Source organism: Rhipicephalus microplus, chromosome 6 (genome assembly GCF_043290135.1).
Source record: "Rhipicephalus microplus isolate Deutch F79 chromosome 6, USDA_Rmic, whole genome shotgun sequence".
Lineage (NCBI taxonomy): Eukaryota > Metazoa > Arthropoda > Arachnida > Ixodida > Ixodidae > Rhipicephalus > Rhipicephalus microplus.
In genome coordinates this window covers 142,327,326-142,347,394 of record NC_134705.1, presented here as the reverse complement: position 1 = coordinate 142,347,394, position 20,069 = coordinate 142,327,326, and the positions used below count along the sequence as shown (strand labels likewise).

At 45.8% G+C, this 20,069-nt stretch overlaps 1 long non-coding RNA gene and 1 other non-coding gene across 2 annotated transcripts in view; both read left to right on the top strand.

The window, feature by feature from the left end:
* Positions 1 to 3,254: 3,254 nt before the first annotated feature.
* TRNAP-UGG (transfer RNA proline (anticodon CGG)) lies at positions 3,255 to 3,326 on the top strand. The gene has a single exon. It is a non-coding gene; the product is annotated as a tRNA-Pro (tRNA).
* Positions 3,327 to 4,725: 1,399 nt separating this feature from the next.
* LOC142764972 (uncharacterized) overlaps positions 4,726 to 20,069 on the top strand; it is a 68,533-nt gene continuing 53,189 nt past the window's right edge. The window contains exon 1 of the long non-coding RNA XR_012883991.1: positions 4,726 to 4,880. This is a non-coding gene — a long non-coding RNA (uncharacterized LOC142764972). The remainder of the gene's footprint in view (positions 4,881 to 20,069) is intronic.

The following is a 20,069-nucleotide window of genomic DNA, read 5'->3' as shown; positions in this document are numbered from 1 at the left end:
TGCAACGGGAGATCAACAGCCATCAGCTGTATAAATTACTTCCAGAGCTCACAGTACGGTATTTTAACAGTAGTGTACTAAGCTAGCAAGCTCCGCCGCTTTCGCACTACCATTGATTGTTTCGAAAAGCCAGAGCCCAACCACGTAATACAGCGGTTGCCTACTTGCTGTAGTTTAAATTTTAAAATGCGCTTTCTTTTAGCATGAGTCTGGCTATCTCGTGTCTTGCAGGTAATAGTTTGTAGTTTTGTACACGACTAAAATATTTCAAAGCAACGAGACCACTAAGTATCGGCGAACTGAGTCTTTTCTTCTCGGACTGCTTGCAATGGAAACGGTAGAACTAGACGGCCAGTTCTCAGGTCTTCGTCATGTTTAAACTTTTGTAGCAGCTAACAATGCAGCAATAGTGCTTGCCTGCTTTTCAGGATGGCGAAGGAGCGGGGTACATACCGTGCAAAATGCGAGATAAGCGCCTCAAAGAACCCGTTTTAACGCAATTGCGTTAGAGAGCTCGTGTCGCAGAAAACCAGCCGCCCGCGTCGCTCCTTGGGTTGTGAGCGAAAAATCGTCTGTGTGTCTGTGACTGAAAAATCAAGTTACAGAGATAGCCGCGGGAGGCCACTACTTGTCCACGCGTGCGCGCGCGATCACACTGAAAAAGCCGTGCGTTCAAAGAAAGAAACGTGCTCAAGGTCACGAGGCGCGGTAGTGTCTTTGCCCTGCCACCCCTCCCTGCTTTGCTTCCAGCGCTTTCGTCGGGACGAGACAAGAGATAATGCAATTGCAGCATGCGACAAACCTTTGTAACTCCACTCGCCCTGGACGGATTCTTAAAATTTTTGCGGCATTGAATTCTAGAGGCAATAAGCTCTTTTAGTGAATTCATTCCATGGTTTGTGTTTCAGGGCCCCTTTAGCGCATTTTGTTCGACAGTTGTCATGACCAAAACGAGCCCATTCGGCGATAATAGCGCGCGCTGGACCAATCTACTGTGTTCTGTGCACGCAGTGGGAAAACCCTCCAAGCGCGGTCAATCCGAGCGACCGGTGCTTTTCTCTCTTTCCGCTAGGGCAGACAATGGCGCAGCGCAAACTTGAGCCTCTTGCTCGCTCATGTGTTAAGCGTGCATGCAGATGACTCCAGCTGGAAAGGCGAATATTCGCTCCGCAGAAAAAGGAGGCCAGTGCCATAGAGTTTCCTAAAATTTACTATAGGGCTCTCTGCCGCTGCGATCGTTCAGCGACCATGGGAATGATGGGTAGTACACACATTTGCCTAGGCTTCGTACTTGCGGGTGGCGAATCGTACTTGCGCCTTCGTTTAGTGCTGTGTTTCGGTTTCGTTTTGAAATGAAGATTTGACCTTTTTGAACTTCGTGACCCGATTTGGAAAGGTAAGTTTAAAAGAATTAGGTGGTGAAGCACAATCGCCTAACATTTGCTGGTTTTCGTTTCGTGAGAAAACAACTCCAAGCCACACGAACACACACGGAGCCAAAATCAGACCAGAAGTACGAAGTTTAGACAAATGTGTGTACTACCCATCATTCCCATGTTCGCTGAAGCGCCGCGCCATGCGTTGCAGCTCCCATAGACACTAGCGCCAGAATTCCCTCTAGTGTATAGTAAGAAACTGTATGGCCAGTGCATCCTTCCCCGTATATATATATATATATATATATATATATATATATATATATATATATATATATATATATATATATATATATATATATATATAAGGATACGCTTCCTTCCCTCGCAGCGGTTCATAATAGCGATAAGCAGTCACAGTGGTTAGCGTTTTTGTGGCCGATGGCAAAACGTGTTAATCACAAAGCCACCACCGTCGCTGCGGCCCTGTCAAGAGAACACAATCGGGCAAATTCTATGGTCGTTCGTACAGGAAACATTAGGGAGCCATACGGGGTTTGTCACGTGGTATTTTTTAGGATTTCGCGAGAATTTTAATTAGCAGAAAAACACTAATACTTAAGAGATATAAAGTTCAGAACTGTCTAACCGGATGTTATGCAAACCAATCTACAACTTTTCATTGAATTTTTTAACCATCTTCCTTCCTTCAAAAGTTATAATATAGTTATTTAAGCAGATCTATTAATAATATTTTAGTACACAAAAAGTAGTTTGACTAACTCCAGGCAACGGTCAGCAACATGCATTTGGTCTCATCGTAAGTGTCTCTGTCGGGATATTTTTGAACTCTAACTAGAGTTAGCTAAGGCACCCTGTTTTGAATATACGTGAATCATGGTGGCAGCGGCGGTGGCGGCAGAAACCAGCCAAGATTGCCCAAATTATTGCTATCGCAATAATTATTCTTGGATAATCCCTAGCCTTCCACTGCTGTTGAGAGATTGAAAAATATCGACCTCCTCGGGTTCTCTAACGTGCACTTAGTCTAATTACACAGGCCTCTTTCATTTCGTCTCCACTTAAAGTGCGGCTGCCATTTGATACCGTGCATTTCGAATCAGCAGCCGATAACAGCGGCGGCTTTTAGCACGCGTACTGACAATAATATGGGAAAATAAAATGACAGTGGCAATAGAATTACACGCGTGTTTAAATTGATGTAAAGAAGAATGAAACCACACGTGTACCATGATTGATGAACTTCTCAGGGTGAACACGTACCACGAAGTTGGTGGATGAAAATGCAACAGCTGCAGATTAATTACCGTGTAAAACGTTTTTTTATCAATCGGGCGAAGGATATCTTGCTGGAAGATAATTTATCTCATAAGCATTTTTTTTAATTGGCAACTTGCGGTGGCTTTAAGAAGGGGCGTATAAATAAGAAAAAAATTGAAGTAGCTTACAAATCCATCTACCTTACTACAAGGGCCAGACTACATAATCGAGTGCCACAGACTTATAAGGCGTTACTACCATGGACTGTACTTATGAACTGGTGGTTTTCTTTTCTTCTATGTGTATTATTCTTTATCCTCTTTATTCGTTTATTGCCATTCTTTCTTATTCTGAAGTGACCTGTATTTCTTGACTTATTAGCCGGTCCACAAACGCATTTTTCTAATCTGTGGCCGTTGCCTGAAACCATTCCAAGAGCTTGCCGCGCTAATGATTTGCATATTGATACAAATAAGCTGTTCGCATTACGTGAAACGAGTCGTACACGTATCTGCGAACCTGATTGAAGTACTGCGAGCGCATCGTTTACTTGCAAGCAATATTGGTATCTTATAGCTGTCCGCAGTTGAACAGATCGGCTCGTTGGTCTAGGGGTATGATTCTCGCTTTGGGTGCGAGAGGTCCCGGGTTCAAATCCCGGACGAGCCCGGTGTGTTTTTATTTACCCTCTGCCTAGTATGAGTGATACTACTTTTTTTCTTCTTATTTGCTGCTTCGTGGAAAACATATAAAGCGCCTCAGCAAACTTGCGCCTGCAACAAACAGACGCTCGGGGTGTCAGATTAGTGCGGTATTGCCCTGAAACTTATGAATCACGTCATTGTCACGTGTTCATAGGTGTGCGCAGGGTTCCCCTTGAGGAAAGGGGAGGTTCGATGGATGGATGGATGGATGGATGGATATGGCTGTACCCTTTAGATCGGGCGGTGGCTAGCGCCACCAAGCCGTAATACCTAATGAACCAAAAACTATATTTATTTTTTTCCTTAAAAAAATTTTGAGGATTCGTACTTTGCAGTGAAGAGTTTAATTTTCACTCGTTCCTTGACTTTAGCCACCAATCAGATAACCTCCTTCTAGTTAAGTCTACCAGCTTAAAGTCTATTTTGCCCTCCCGGTCCCTAAATCCCAGTGCTTTGAAAAACTCTGCGCCATCGTCCTGAACTATAGGGTGAAGCCCTTTACAGATCATTATCAAGTGTTCGGCAGTTTCTTCTTCCTCTCCACACGCACTGCACACGCACAGGTAAAAGTTCGTCGCAGCGCCCCCTTTCTATCATGTGAATATATAGTTTCAGCGAGGAATATATGCGGCACACATTTCTCCACTCTCTCACCCCCTTGCACCCTCCTTCCTCCCCGGTTTTTGCGCCTATGCACGTGATCTGGACGTAGACGAAGACAACAGTGGGTGTGTTCAAGACTAAACCAGACCCCGGCGTTACTTTGGGTTTCAAGGAAGATGCACACTCGTAGCGGTTGCTGGGCATCCTAAAATCTTGTAGCGCCCCGCTATATTTTTGGCCAGCTGGCCACGCAGAAAAAGAAGCGAGCCGCGCGGCACGTGATGCGTAACCCACAAGGAATTTAGAACGACTTGGCTTCTGGACCTGGCTGGACGTTGTAGGCGATACTGCTTCGCTATGATCCCGCTCACATAAAAGCTGCGAAAACAGCATAGCCTCATCACCGCCGTCTTCTCTATCGTCCCTCAACAATCTGTTTGACCGAAGTGAGATTAACGTGCATTTTCGCATTCTTTGTCTATCCCCAGTTTTTATGATTCAAGAAATTTCAACTGTACTGACACCACCTTTTGTTTATTTGTCTTTTTTTAGTCTCTATTTCGCGAATTTCGAATCGGGCGAAGCGCGCGATGACGTGTCTTCAGCGCTCGCATCTGCTCCTTCTTGCAACCTGCTCAGCGATATCACATGTTGACTCGTGCTCGGTTATCGTTCCAAGTATGAATACGGGAAAGATTAGACATTTTATCGTGCGGGCAGCTAACGGAAGCCGCACTAGGCCTGGCCGATCAGGCCGACTATTCTTTAGACGAAGGTGGCTGTACTGGGGCATCTAATGTTTTGCGCAGCTTTGTGGTGTGTTAATAACGCGGAAATAGACATTTCCGCGGAAATAGAACAGGAAATAAACATTTCCTGTTCCGCGAATGCTTTCAAGGTTTCCTGGAGACAGTGGGTAAGCACATGTATTTCGATTCGCTATTTGAGCAGGTATCAATTTTGCATGAGCGCACGCACTAGTAAACCCAGTTCTCTGTAAGCCTAACGAGTGACATGAGCGCAATGACTAATTGGAGATAATGAGAGCCTATGTGCTGCTGGAAAAGTATGTTTCATGAGACGGTTTGAATGAATGTTGAATTAGCTACATAGTTTGTCGGTCCTTCATTTTTGGCGTGTATATATAGTTCAAACAATGGGAAGCAGTTAGAGGCTCATTTCTGTTTGTGGAAACGCATACCGCCAGTCTGAAAAATTATGGGACCTGGCTTCATTTAATGTTTCTGAAATACATGTAATAGACTTGGTCATGCTTTAAATAGTCGTTGAACAGGAAATTTCGTTCAAAACAATGTTGTGAAAACTGGACATCTCTTCCTCAAGGTAATGTCTTGATGAGAAACCAGTGATCTAGTTAAAATATATTCCTAAGTGACATTCGCTTGTCAACGGTTTCTCATCGCTTCAGGCCTCTATCTTCCCCTCAACCTCTGTCAATTGTTTGGTACTCAAGATCTGAAAGAAAATGTTCGCTGTCATTAAACATATGATTAGGTCAAGTATCACGTAGCCTGCATGCTCGTTATTGTTCATTATTTTGTCGTTCGTTTGTATATTTTGGATCATTTTTGCTCATTATATGAATATTTCAGTCGTTAAACAAAGCTGTTTTTGCATATTGACCACTCGCACTGCGTACAAGTCTTTGTTTTTAGTACGAAACGTGTGATAAAACAATAGTAGATTTAGTTGCGTTTACCGAGTATTGTCGCATTGACAAATCGGTCTGCTTTAGTGTTCTCCACTTCGCCACACGCATACAACATTTTGAAAATTGTTTACTAAATTCAACTACATTCGCGGTGAGATCGGGCTATACGTGGCAGCACCTGCTCTGATCAAGTCTGGATAGGCGGTCGGCGTCGCGTATACAAATACACGCTGCGGCGCTTCTTTGCGTGCGCTCTGAGCGTTCTGAGGTAGGCGAGTAAAATGCGTTTACCGCACTTTACTGGCAATATCTACGCTCTTCTCTACTGAACCGACGCACGAAGCCTATTTAACGTTACCACTACCAGCGAGTAAAGGGCATGGCAATAGTGAGACTGCATATGTATTGTTGCTTATATTTACTTCGGTGCATTTTGATTTCACCCGCGAAGACTGTTAGCAACGCTCGATGAATCTCGCGCCGAATGTTTCAAAAGTTTCACGATTTTATATGATAATTGTGTTTTAGGATTAACCACGAGGCACAAATCGTCAGGTTTCTCTAAGAGCTTTTTTTTTTCGTCATTGAAGGCAAGAGCATTCGATGCCGCATGTGTAAATGCCGATGCGCTTTATGTCTTGCTTGATTGTCATACATTGACTCATTTCATACATTTCGGTGTTGGTAGCCGGGCATTGAGCATCAATGTCTTTTTTTTTTTCAATTTCGAAAGCTTGCTCCTAGGCATAATAACTTTTGATTGAAAAATATACACACAGGTTTGTTTCGTGTATAAAGCGCAGTAGAGAATTGTGGTGAGGTCTATGAAACCAGTGGTCAAATTCGGGTGGCTGGTCGGGCCTGAGGCGACGACGACAACTTAATTATACACCACTGTAGGTCCACAGTAAGTGTGAGGCAGTTACATCTTTGATTGGGGCGTCACAAAATGGGCATAATGTGTCATACGGGCCTCGGTGATTTTGTGCCCTAAGGGTGATCACGGATGGGGTTAGCACAGCCCCAACACGACGCCTCTGCAATGTAACCTCTTCTTGGCGGGTTAAACCACCAGGCGGGTCTGATTCACACGGAGGCATACGAGCTCGTGTTCCACCGCATTTGTCCGAGGACGCTCAAGGACAGATGCTCCGGCAAAAAGAAAGCCCCTGACGTGCCACACGAGCATCATTTTAACTACGATGCATTGGAAGGAACACACCGCTGTACCAGACGGGTACAAGCAAGGATTACGAACTCCCAGAGCTGACTTGCAACGCCTTCTAAGGAAAAATTTGAGAAAAAGCAAAATAAAACTGCTGAGCAAGTGTAAAGAAATTAAGCTGCCATCTTCATGCATTCCTCCCCGATTTCGTTTTTAGACGCGAAGCTCCTTATATTCTAACATTGTGAATCGTCACGGGTAACCGAGGGAAAAAGATATGTCAAAGAAAAGAAGGCAAAAGAAATGGATGATCATTTCTCGTACCATTTCCTACATGGCGTTACTCTGCCGCTACTCTCCAAAGTGCCGTATACTCTCCGATCATCTGCTGCGTGCCAACTTTGCCAACGAATGCCTCTCCCTTTCTCTTGGATAGTCACCGTACGTGGTGGATCTTTGGTGGAGCATGGATGGAGCAGAGCGGTAGGCGCGTTGAAGACGCTTGCGCTTGCCTTCCTCGGCTCGCGTCTCATCAGTGTTACCTGCGCGATGTCTGCATTCTCGAGCGTGATCGAACGCATGCACAGACGGTCGGACGCTTCGCCCCACTCATCATCAGTCACTCTGTTGATATGCTGTGATTTTTTTCCTGAGCTGTTGTTTCGCAATTTCATCCGGGACTGGCAGCCAGACTCGCTAAAATGAGAGCCTCTTGGGTCAAAAGGCGTACGGAGACCTTATCGCGATGTTTCCGCCAGGGCACATGCGATGTCGTTTAGACGTGGGGCCTTCATAAAGGTGCATTATTGCGCACTAGGACAACGCTTGTCACACCACACACACACAAACAATAAAGAAATCTCGGGCTCGTCCAGGATTTGAACCCAGGACCTCTCACACCTGAAGCAAGAATCCTACCCCTAGACCAACGAGCCACTGTGATTTCGCCGCTCACTACAGCGTAAGTGAATGCGACGTTTTGAGAACAGAAAGGTAGTTTATAGAAACATCCAGGTCGCCATTCCTTCTTAGAACCAAGGAAACGCGCTTACAATTTGAAATAATGACAGAAGTGTGGGCTCACTTTACAACTGCTTTAAGTTGTGCTTCTAGTCATTTCTATTTTCATTGTTCTTATAATTACTACACTTACACTTGAAACAGTACATAGCGTTGTTGCGTTTATCTTGGATTCAAGATCCAGCTGTAGTGATAGACGGGCATACGGGAGACGAGTTATCGTCGTTGGTACGTTATTTGAGAGTCGAGAGCCCGAGACGAAGTGGTGGTTGCGTCGTTGCGGTGGTCTAGTGGCTAAGGTTCTCGCCCTCTGACCCGCAGGTCGTGGGATTGAATCCCGACTGCAGAGGCTGCATTTCTGATGGAGGCAGAAATGCCTAGGCCCGTGTGCTCAGATTTGAATGCATGTTAAAGATCCCTCGCTCGTCGAAATTTCCGCAGCCCTCCACTACGGCGTCTCTTATAATCATAAGGTGGTTTTGGGACGTTAAATCCCACATATCAATCATATCTACCAGCATTAAGAAATACCCGACATCGGTAGCATTGACCCGACGAATGCAAAGGAATAATTTCAGAGTCCCAGCTTGAATCGTGCCTAAGCATTCTGCGTGGCAACGAATCATTTTACCACAGAGCTACGCCAGGTCTCAGAATTGCTTTGCAAGTGACGTTAATCTTCGTGAAACGTCAGTAGTGGTTTCAGTGCTGCCTACCCAATGTTCTAAACCTTAAATATTGACTCCTTTGATACAGCCGTCAGGTCGGGCTAACGTCAATTGTGGTTGGTTGACATGCGCTGGAGTCTATTTATGCAGCAGTGTCAAGGGCCAGCATCCTCGCGAGCATCAGCGCTTTATATCAGCTTCAGGTGTTGCCAAAACGCATGTTCCACTTGGCGTCGTAGCGCAAGTGCAAACACATGGTTATATAAACATCAACTCTTCACCTTATGTCTGTGCGTACAACATTTGTACCTATATTTAGCGTCATTTCATGACGTGTCGCTCAATAAAAAAATTGCCACACGGTCACCTTTCCTCCGCAAGCTTCGCATCATGTAGATTTCCAGGTACGTTGCAACTGCCGAATTTCGAGAATGAAGCTCCTTATAGCGGCACCGGTTCGTCCCTCGTAGTCATAATAGTAGTGTGTAACCAGTCGTACATTTTTACCTCCAAGGTGGTGCTGGTGAAAGAATTCTTCTGTGCGTTGTTGAACAATAAAAAAATTTGCAGCGTGCGCGTTAACCAAAAGCCGAATTCTCCTGGCTTTCATTGCCCCTTAGCAGTCATTGGCATGTAATTTTAGCACTATCTGACAATAAAGGGTTGCTACGTTACACTCGCCGGGCGTAACCTCCTTGGTTTTAGAAAGGTTTAGCGAGCGTTGGGTTGCAGTGCCATGAATACAATGAACTAGTATATACCATGAACTCGAGGTGGTTAAAGGTGGGAAGTAGACATGAAGCGAAAGCCATAAGAAAGTGTGCGTGTGGCTCCTCTCGTTCAGTCCTTGGAATGTCCGCTGGATGGCGGTGCTTCTATATGAGGAATATATGATGAAAAGATGCCAGATGTTGGTACTTGGAGTGTTGAATAGGTGGACGAACGGACACACAGACAGAGACATGGACGGACGCACGGATGGCTGCACGGACAGGTGAACGGACGCAGAAGCAGACGCATGAACGAACGCAGGGACGGACGCACAGATGTACGTCCGGACGCACGAACAGACGCACGCGTGGACGGGCGGATGGACGCACAGGCGGCCACACAGACGCACGCATGGACGGACAGAAGCAAAAATGAATGGACGGACGGATGCTTCGCACCACTCTCCATCATTCACTTCGTGAATATGCTGCCATTTTTTGGTGGTTAAGTTTCCTAAACTTACACCAACTGTTAAATATTTTCATGGAAATCACTTCGCGCCGGTACGGCAAACATGGTGTCCTGCATGAAGGACTCTATCTAGAGTCGAGAATTTCCAACAAGAAGAGGCTTGCTACCCAAATAATTTCTATTCCTATATTAGCCACTTTTTTTCGCCTCTGCTGGTGCTAAGTCTGACCACTAACGGTATTCGTGAGTGCAACTCGTGCTTAAGTTCTTAGCGACGAAAAGTACCTTAAGTGAACTTTCGGAAAATAGGCCGCAAGTTTTCTATTTTTTTCGCACTAGCAACGATACGCATAGGGAAATAAGCCCTTATCTTGATTACCTAAAGAGGCAGATGTTACTTACGTGGGAGTCGGTAATGTTCGCGTTGCTAACATAAGTTATGACTTCTCCAATTCACTGCTCACTGATTTACACCAACACATGTTGGCATACCAGTAAATAAAACAGAAAATTCACACGAATGTACCGAAATAAAAGAAGATAGCTGTATTTACATTGGAGAAATAAAAATAAAAAAATACGTTCAAGTGAAATGCGACAGAAGACTTGCAGTGCAATGAACAGCTGCTTCAAACTGAAATACCTCGTGGCTCGCGTAGCACGAGCCATGAAGGATTTCAGAACGGCTTAGCTCCTGGCCTGGCTGGACCCTGCAGCGGCGATTCCGCCTACGCCAGCGTCTCAAATAAAGCTGTGACCTCGGCACGTGCTCGTAGCTGCCATCTCGCCTCTCCTTCCTCGACAAACCCGCTTCGACCTTCACATGTCCTTTGTTTTCTTCTGATTCCATATGAGATAGCACCATTTCTACTATGGCGTTGAAGGTCTTCAAAGAAAAGCCTTTTGGGAACGGCGCAAGTGGTCCATGTGGATGCTGATGCTCTGTTCGGTGTATTCAGGCTTCCTTGTTTTTACCGTCCTCACCAGTCTCGAGATCTGATCTTCAGCCTTGCTTTTTGCAGCTGGTGCGCTTTGGCTGGACTGCCTTGACTCGACGTCCCGGGGTGCAGCGGGCAACTGCTTTTAGCCGACTTGCTGTTCCCGTGGCTTCCCTTCGGTCTTGTGTTTAAGTGATAGCGGTGTTGGCGCCGCATTGGCGCTGACCAGGGGCTGTGTTCGCTAGGAAATCTGCGCATGTTCTCCTGGGTCTTTTGTCGAGATTTCGATGGTGATCGTCGATGTGGTTAGTCCTTTAGCAGACTTTTTTGATGAGTGGGAGCGGAAAATGGCAACTCTTCAGCCTTGGGTCAATGTGCGGGTGATGCCTGATGCAACAGATGCACTGGGAGAGATGTTGATGCAATAGAAAGCGCACGTTGATTTTTTCTCTGCCTTTCGTCGAGATGCGGGATATTCCTGATGGCAAGAAAACAATGGCTGGATTGTTGACGTAATGGGCGGTCCCCGTGGCTTCTCTCCAGCCATGGGAGGAAGCGGTGGTAGCCTTCGACGCAGCGTAGGCGCTGACTGCGGCCTTGCTATACTAGGAAACGCCCGAAACTTTTTCAGTGTTTTTGGTGGAGACTCTCGCGGTGATCGTGGAGTGGACGTGGTTGGGGGTTTAGCAGAGTGTTTTGACCAATGGGAATTGAACATGGTCTCTCTTGAGCCTTGGATTGTGTTGATCGATGCCGCAGGTAGACTGTCTTGGGAGTTGCTTGAGTTGGTCGGGCTCGATTCTTCTCGGTCTTAAGTGGAAGTGTAGGATGTCTCTGACTTGGCGTGAGCATTGGCCGAGGCCTTGGATCATTAGAAAAAGTTTTGTTTCTTTTCGAGAATTCGGCGATGAAGTAATGGTGATCTGCTACGTAACAAGGTTATAAGAGATGGCATATGGCGAACTGGAGGCACGCGTGGCTTCTGCTCGGCTTTAGGCTGATGTGGTGGTGACGAATTAGAAAATGGCAGTGTTTTTTGGCTCTCGCGAACTTGCTTGTGCTCCTGGCTCATGCGTGCTTCGGCTTTTCCGATCCTTTTTAGATGTGCTTACATTATTACCTTTTGCGGCGGACCGTGGTGGCACTAGATCTGGTGGCGGTGGGGTTCGTTCGACAGTGCGGATCTTATCGTAAATCTTCTGTGGTTTATGGGCTTGACTTTCTGGAATGGCGTTGGGCCTGTGCTTGAGATGCGTAATTTATACATCGCACTTCTGCAGACCAGATTTCAACTCGGTGATTCGAGCAGGCTGGAATTCTTGTGTCTGCACCTTGGCATCGCATTTTTTCTGCATAATCTGCAGCATCCGGGAAAGGGGCAAACGCAGCGATGGAATCTGGCTTGAGGCATTCTTTCTTCTGCACGTAGCCGGTTCATTGTCACCACCACCTCCAGCTGACACGCAGACACAGCTGTCCGATGAAAGTAAACTTTTTTCTTGATGCACGCTATCCCCAGCTATCGCGTCCTGAAAAATGCCGTCGTTAAAAAATTCCGTAAAAGTTCCAGCCAGACGGTCGTCTTCGTCATTAGTGCAGTTGTAGTACAAGAACGTGTACAAATCTTCACAGACGGCTTCAAATAGTGGGGAGCGGTCCAAAAACACTGTCATCGTGCCATGCATGTCAAGAATCATCTGAACTTCGGAAATACTAAGGGCTTTCCGCAGGTAATGCTCTTCACAAGGACCGTTTTCCCTCAAAAAAGCTCGTAGCAGTGTCATGCTGTCTACCGCACCTTGCTTGGTGAGCTTCGGCTTTCGAGTCTCGCGATCGAAGACTTCGTCTGCTTTGAACTCCTCTTCTACGTCGGCTGTGTTCGACGAGCTGATATTGGATTTACCTGCACCCAGTCGCTTGCACTTTCTGTTTGACATCGTCCGGGAAATTGTCGTGTTCTTCTCTTTTGAGTGGAACTTGGAAACAAAACCTTGACTTGCGTTTCGAACCTCGGTAGATTGTCGCTTACCATAGTGAGATTCCTGTTGCATCCGAAAATGAACAAGAAGCTCTAGCAGGTCGGTGTCCTTGTTGGAAGGCTTGTTTTCTGGACCTCTGCTGGTCGATTCAAAGCCGAAAGAGTGCTTCGGCTTCTTTTTCGTCCACCTCTTGCGCTTGGGAACAATAATGGTTGAAATGACCTGAATGTGGTCGGGTTCCGAAGAACTAGGTGAGCTTCCTGGAGTGATGGTTCTTGCAGCTAGCTTCCGACCGTAGACGAAGCGAAGATACCACGAGCGTCGCGAGCAGTTGGAGAACAGATTTAATTCCTTTAATAAATGGTTCATACCCACTGCGGTGTATTTGCCAAGAAAGCGTAGCGTATTTGTTTTATTTCCATGAGCACTACAACAATTCTGATGAATGAATTGAGATACCAATATTGTAAGAGAAATCATGGAGAGAGAGAGAAAGGAAAAAGAAACAAGACAGTAAAATCTTAAAATTTTTTATATTTCTCGACAGCGGCATTTTCTTCTCCCTACCATTCAGAATGTATGTGTTAAAACACGTATCATAGTAAAGAACAGTATTCAATATAGTAGAGCTTTAGAGTGGGATACGTTTGGGTGCCTGAAAAAATTGCAAACCGAATCAATTACGTCCCTGAAGCAATGTACCAAAGCAGAGGCACCAAGGCTAAGCACAGTGTCTACCATAAACCTAATACCTATCTCCAAGAATGAAATAACCAGAAATTTTTTCCCAAAAACAGAGTATCGGTGACGTGATAAGAACTAATGTTCAATGGTGTCCATGTCTTCGCAGAATGCACAGAGGGGTGACACCACCTGACCAGCTTTGTGTAGATATAGATTCTAAGGGGGGACATGGCATCGAAATCTAGTAATCAAAACTGCGAGTTTTCGCGAGTGGCTCCACTGAGGTCGCCATGGAGACTTGATGTGGTTACATTGTTACGAGAAGGAGACCGACTCAGAAGAGTCGACGCAAACACCTCTGAATTGTAATATTATGTCCATGTAAATATATTTTCTGTCATATTTGTGCGAACTGCTGATTTTCTATATCTGACCGCAGTTATATATTCTAATATATCTTGTAGCGCCACGCTATAGCTCTCTACCGCTGGCCGCGCAGAACAAAAAAAAAGCGAGCAGCGTGGTACATGATGCGCAAGCCACAAGGAATTAAGAACGACCTAGCATCTGGACCTGGCTGGACGTTGTAGGCGATAACGCTTCGCTATGGGCCCGCCCACATAAAAGCTGTGACAATGGCACAGCCCCATCACTGCCGTCTTCTCTAGCGTTCCTCAACAATCTGTTTGACCGAAGCGATATTAACGTGCATGTTCGCAGTTGTTGTCTATCCTCAGTTTTTATAAATCAAGAAGTTTGAACTGTATTCACCCCATCGTTTGTTTATTTGTCTTTTTTAGTCCTTATTTTGCGAATTTTGAATCGGGCAAGCCGCGGGAAGACGTGCGTTAAGCGCTCGCATCTGCTCCTTCTTGCAACCTGCTCAGCGATATCACATGTTGACTCGTGCTCGGTTATCGTTCCAAGTATCAATACGGGAAAGATAAGACATTTGATGTGGCGTGCAGCTAACGGAAGCTGCAGTAGACCTGGCTGATCTGGACAACCATTATTTAGACGAATATGGTTGAATCGGGGCATCACACATTTTGCGCGACTCCGTGGTTTGTTAATCCAGATATTTCCAGTTTCGTGAAGGCTTTCAAGGTTCCCTAGAGACAGAGGGTAAGCAAATGTATTTGGATTTGTTATTTGAGCAGGTATCAATTTTGCATGAGTGCATTAGTAAACCCAGTTCACTTTAAGCTTAACGACTGACAAAAGCGCAATGACTAATTTGAGAAAACGAGAGCCTACGTGCTGCTGAAAAAAAATATGTTTCTTGAGATGGTTTGAATGCGTGTTGACTTAGCTACAGAGTTTGTCGGCCCTTCATTTTTGGCGGGTAGCTATAGATCAAACGATTATTAGCAGTTATAGGCTCCTTCCTGTTTGTGCAAATACATATAGCCACTTTGAAAAACTAAGGGCCTTGGCTTCTAATATTGTCACTGAAATACATGTAACAGGCTCGCTGACGCTTTAAAAAGTCGGTGAACAGGGAATTTCGTTAAAGACAATGTTTTGAAAAGTGGACATCTCTTCCTCATTTTAATGCCTTGATCAGAAACCAGTGAACTAGTTGAAATATATTCCTCAGTGGCATTCGCTTGTCAACGGTTTGTCATCGCTTCAGGCCGCTATCTTCCCCTCAACCTGTGTCTTGTTTGGTACTCAACATCTGAAAGAAAATATGTTCGCTGTCATTAAAGACGTGATTGAGTCAAGTTTGACGTGGCCTGCATGTTTGTCATTGTTAATAATTTTGCCAAGCGTTCGTATATTTTTGGTTAATTTTTGCTCACTATATGAATATTTCAGTCATGAAACAAAGCTGTTTTTGCATATTGACTCCTCTCCCTGCGTACTTGTCTTTGTTTTTAGTACGAAACGTGTGATAAAAGAATACTAGATTTAGTTGCGTTGACCAAGGATTGTCGCATTGACAAATCGGTCTGCTTTAGTGTTCTCCACTTCGCAACACGCAAACAACATTTTAAAAATTGCTAACTAAATTCAACAATATTCGCGGCGAGATCGGGTCATACGTGGCAGCACCTGCTCTGATCAAGTCTGGATAGGCGGTCGGCGGTGCATATACAAATACACGCTACGGTGCTTCTTTGCGTGCGTTCCGAGCGTTCTGAGGTAGGCGAGTAAAATGCGTTTACCGCACTTTACTGGCAAAATCTACACTCTTCTCTACTGAACCGACGCACGAAGCCTATCTAACGTTACCATTACCAGCCAGTAAATGACATGGCGATAGTCAGATTGCATACGTATTGGCTCTTGTATTTATTTCGGTGCATTCTGATTTTACACGTGAAGGCTGTTAGCAACGCTCGATAAAGCTCGCGCCATAGTGTTTCAAAAGAATCACGATTTTATATGATACTTGTGTTTTAGTATTAACCGCGAGGCGCAAATCGTCAAGTTTGTGTGAGCTTTTTTTCGGCATCAAAGGCAAGATCATTCGATGCGGCATGTATAAATGCCGACGCACCTTATGTCTTGCTTGATTGTCATACATTGACTCATTTCATACATTTCAGTGTTTGTAGCCGGGCATTGAGCATCAATGTCTTTTTTTTTCAATTTCAAAAGCTTGCTTCTAGGCATAATAACTTTTGATTGAAAAATACACACATAGACTTGTTTCATGTGTGAAGTGCAGTAGAGAATTGTGGTGAAGTCTATGAAACCAGCGGTCAAATTCGGGTGGTTGGCCGGGCCTGAGGTGATGACGACAACCTAATTGTACACCTCTGTATCCACAGTAAGTGTGAGGCAGTTACATCTTTGATTGGGGCGTCATAAAATGGGCATGATGTGTCATGCGGGCCTCGGTACTTTTGCACCTTAAGGGCGATCACGGATGGGGTAAGCAAAGCCTCAACACGAAGCATCTGCAATGTAACCTCTTCTTGGCGGGTTAAACCTCCAGGCGGGTCTGATTCACACGGAGGCATACGAGCTCGTGTTCCACCGCATTTGTCCGAGGACGCTCCAGGTTCCGGCAAAAAGAAATCCCCCGACGTGCCACACGAGCATCATTATAACTACGCTGCATTGGAAGAAACACACCGCTGTACCAGACGGGTACAAGCAAGGACGACGAACTCCCAGAACTGGCTTGCGACGCTGTCTATAAGGAAAGATTTAAAAAAAATGGCAGCATATCCACGGAGTGAATGATGGAGAGCATCCGTCCATCCATTCGTTTTTGCTTCCGTCCGTCTATGCGTCCGCTTGTGTGACCGTCCATGCGTCCATCCGCCCGTCCGTAAGTGCGTCTGTTCGTGCGTCTGCACGTCCACCCGAACGTTCATCGATGCAACTGTCTGTGTGTCCGTTCGTCCATCTAGTCAACACTACAAGTGCCATCATCTCGCATCTTTTCGTCATATATTCCGCATATAGAAGCACCGCCATCCAGCGGACATTCCAAGGACTAAACGAGAGGTGGCACACGCACACTTTCTTACGGCTTGCGCTTCGTGTTTAATTCCCAGCTTTCACCATTTCAAGTTCATGGTATATACTAGTTCACTGTATTCATGGCACTGCGGCCCAACGCTCCCTAAACCTTTCTAAAACCAAGGAGGTTACGCCCAGCGAGTAAAACGTAGCAACCCTTTGTTGTCGGATAGGGTTCAATGTACATGCCAAAGGCTGCTAATGGGCAATGAGAGACAGGAGAATTCGGCTTTTAGTTAACACACACGCGGCAAATTTTTCATAGTTCAACAACGCACAGGAGAAATCTCCCAACGGCACCACTTTGCAGTTCAAAGCGTAAGACATGTTACGTACTACGCCGAGGGAGGAACGGGTGCCGCTTTAAGGAGCTTCGCCCTTAAAAGAAATAAAACTGCTGAGCAAGTTGAAACGAATTCGCTACCATCTTCATGCAATCCTCTTCGATTTCTTTTTTAGGGGCAAAGCTTTTTATATTATAGCCTTGTGAATAGTCATGCGTAATCGAGAGAAGAGACGTGAAAGGAAAGAAGGCAAAAGAAACGGATGATCATTTCTCGTCCTATTTCCTACATGGCATTACTCAGCCGCTACTCTGCGATTGGCTGCTGCGCGCGCTTTGCCAACGATTGCCTCTCTATGTCTCCTGGATATATTCACCGTACGTGGTGGATCTTTGGTGGAGCAGACGGAGCAGAGCGGCGGGCGTGTTGAAGACGCTTGCGCTAGGCTTCCTTGGCTCGCGTCTCATCAGTGTTACCTGTGCGATGTCTGCAATCTTGAGCATGATCGTACGCATGCACGGACGGTCGGACGCTTCGCCCCACTCATCATCATTTACTCTGTAGATATGCTTTGATATTTTTTTCCTGAGCTGACGTTTTGGGATTTCATCCGGGGCTGGCAGCCAGGCTCGCAAGAACAAGAGCCTCTCGGGTCAAAAGACGTTCGGAAACCTCAGCGCGGCGTTTCCACCAGGGCGCATGTCACGTGGTTTAGACGTAGGGCCTTCATAAAGACGCATCATGACGCACTAGGACAACGCTTGTCATACACCACACACAAAAAAGATAAAGAAATTTCGCACTCGTCCCGGATTTGAACCCGAGACCTCTCACACCCGAAGCGAGAATCATACCCCTAGACCAACGACCCAATGTGATTTCATTGCTCGGTACAGCGTAAGTGATTTCAACGTTTAGAGAACCTAAAGGTAGCACTATAAAAACATCCCGGTCGCCATTCCTTCTTAAAACCAATGAAACATGCTTACAAGTTTGAGATAATGACAGATGTGTCGTTTCCCTTTACAACTGCTCTAAGTTGTGCTTCTAGTCACTTCTATTTTACTTTGTCTCATAATTACTACACTTACATTCGAGACAGTACATAGTGCTCTTGCGTTTACCTTGGATTTATGATCCAGCTGTAGCGAGAGACGGGCATAAGGGAGATGAGTTATCGCCGTTGGTACGTTATATGTGAGTCAAGAGCCCGAGGCGACGTGGTAGTTGCCCCGTCGTGGTTGTCTAGTGGCTAAGGTACTCGGCCGCTGACCCGCAGGTCGCGGGATCGAATCCGGGCTGCGGCGGATGCGTTTGCGATGGCTGCGTTTGTTCAGACTTGGTTGCATGTTAAAAAACTCCCGGTGGTCAAAATTTCTGGAGCCCTCCACTACGGTGATTCTTATAATCATGTGGCGGTTTTGGGACGTTAAACCCCAATCATCAATCAAGTGGTGGTTGCGTTCAAACCAGCTGACAGCTTGTGGAGCGCATTCGTGACTCATGCCTCGAGCCACGCGTCATGAACTACATCATAGTCGTGACATCTGATGATGACGAGCACTGATGGGGATGCTACACCAGCCGGCTGCTAGTTTCATATGGTTCTGTATAATGAATACGGGCCTCTTTTTGCATTCTCAATTTCTGGTGTGTACATATATTGTCACGTAGTCATGACTTGACGAAGGCAATCGTCAGTATATCAAAGACGAAACTGTTTATTTGGCCGAACTTGTGGCCGGTAAATTGAAAATTATATCACAGCAATACGCCCTGGCACGAATAGCGGCGGACTTCGCATCGGCCGTCGCTTAACTGACAAGCTACGGCGCCCGTCGGCATTTATACATGTGCCCTCGAGTATTCTTGCGCTATCGCTAGCGGCCACGTAAGTTCCAGAAAAAGCATCAATGTTCCCGTTGTGCGTGTCATGGCATCGGAAGGCCCTACGATTACCTCGATGGCTCTTCAGTCAATGGGCGTGGCTGCGCAAGGCAGCACTTACACTTACTGTAATGATAAGGAAACTTGAGAAAGAAGCGTGGCATATGGTTCTGTCTAATAATTTGAGTCCATCGTTAATTTCCCAATCTTTCGTATTTACACATATACAGTTTGTTCTATGTAATTGCAGGAATGACCTTCCAACCGAAAGGCGCGGCGCGAAAATCGGACGGAACCGAACGGATGCTATTGGCGATAGCCTGCAAACACTCAGGCGAGCTTTCAGTGGTCACTAAGACCGCACAATGTCCCTCCGTTCACAAACCAGCGCCCGACGTCTACAGCAGATGTAGAAAACGAAACATCTACGGACAATAAGGAGGTTATTGAAAGGCTGTTAACCACAACAAACGAGATAAATTGCCACTAACATGGAAGAACACCGGCATTTACCCACCCATCAATGAAAGTATATGATACAACAAAAAAAGTTAGCAAGATTAAAATAAAAGGCTGGTAATTAAAATAAAATAGAAGGCCGCGATTTCTCATACGACACACACTGTTTCGCGCCCTTATCTGCATTCACTCCATAAATTTGCGTGAATTTCGCTTCTTATTGCCCCCCTAATAATTAAGCGTAATGGCTTGCTGGTTGCTTAAGTTTGGTCCGGCAAACTGATGTCGTGACAAACAGGTATACGGCGAACAAGGGTGCGCACTCTTAAGTCTGCGTCATTGGCCACGTCTTGCAAACGCGGGTGCGATTACGCAGTGCGTCGAATGTGCCGACGCACTTCTTCCCTTTTGATCCGTACTTTCTTTTCTTACGCGGGATTCCTCTTTCCAATGCCGAAACCGCTGCAGGTGGTCCCTGCGGCAGTTTTGGCGCCAGCATCTGTTTCACGGTGGCGCCGCTACTGCAACACAACGAGGCTCGTCCAATAACAGGCAATGCTATGTCGGGAAATCGGGAGGTGTGTTCGGGAGTGCCTCAAGGATCTCTGTTGGGGCCCCTACTCTTTCTTTTATACATAGATGATATATCATCAGTTGTCCAACCACCAGTAAAAATTGAGCTATTTG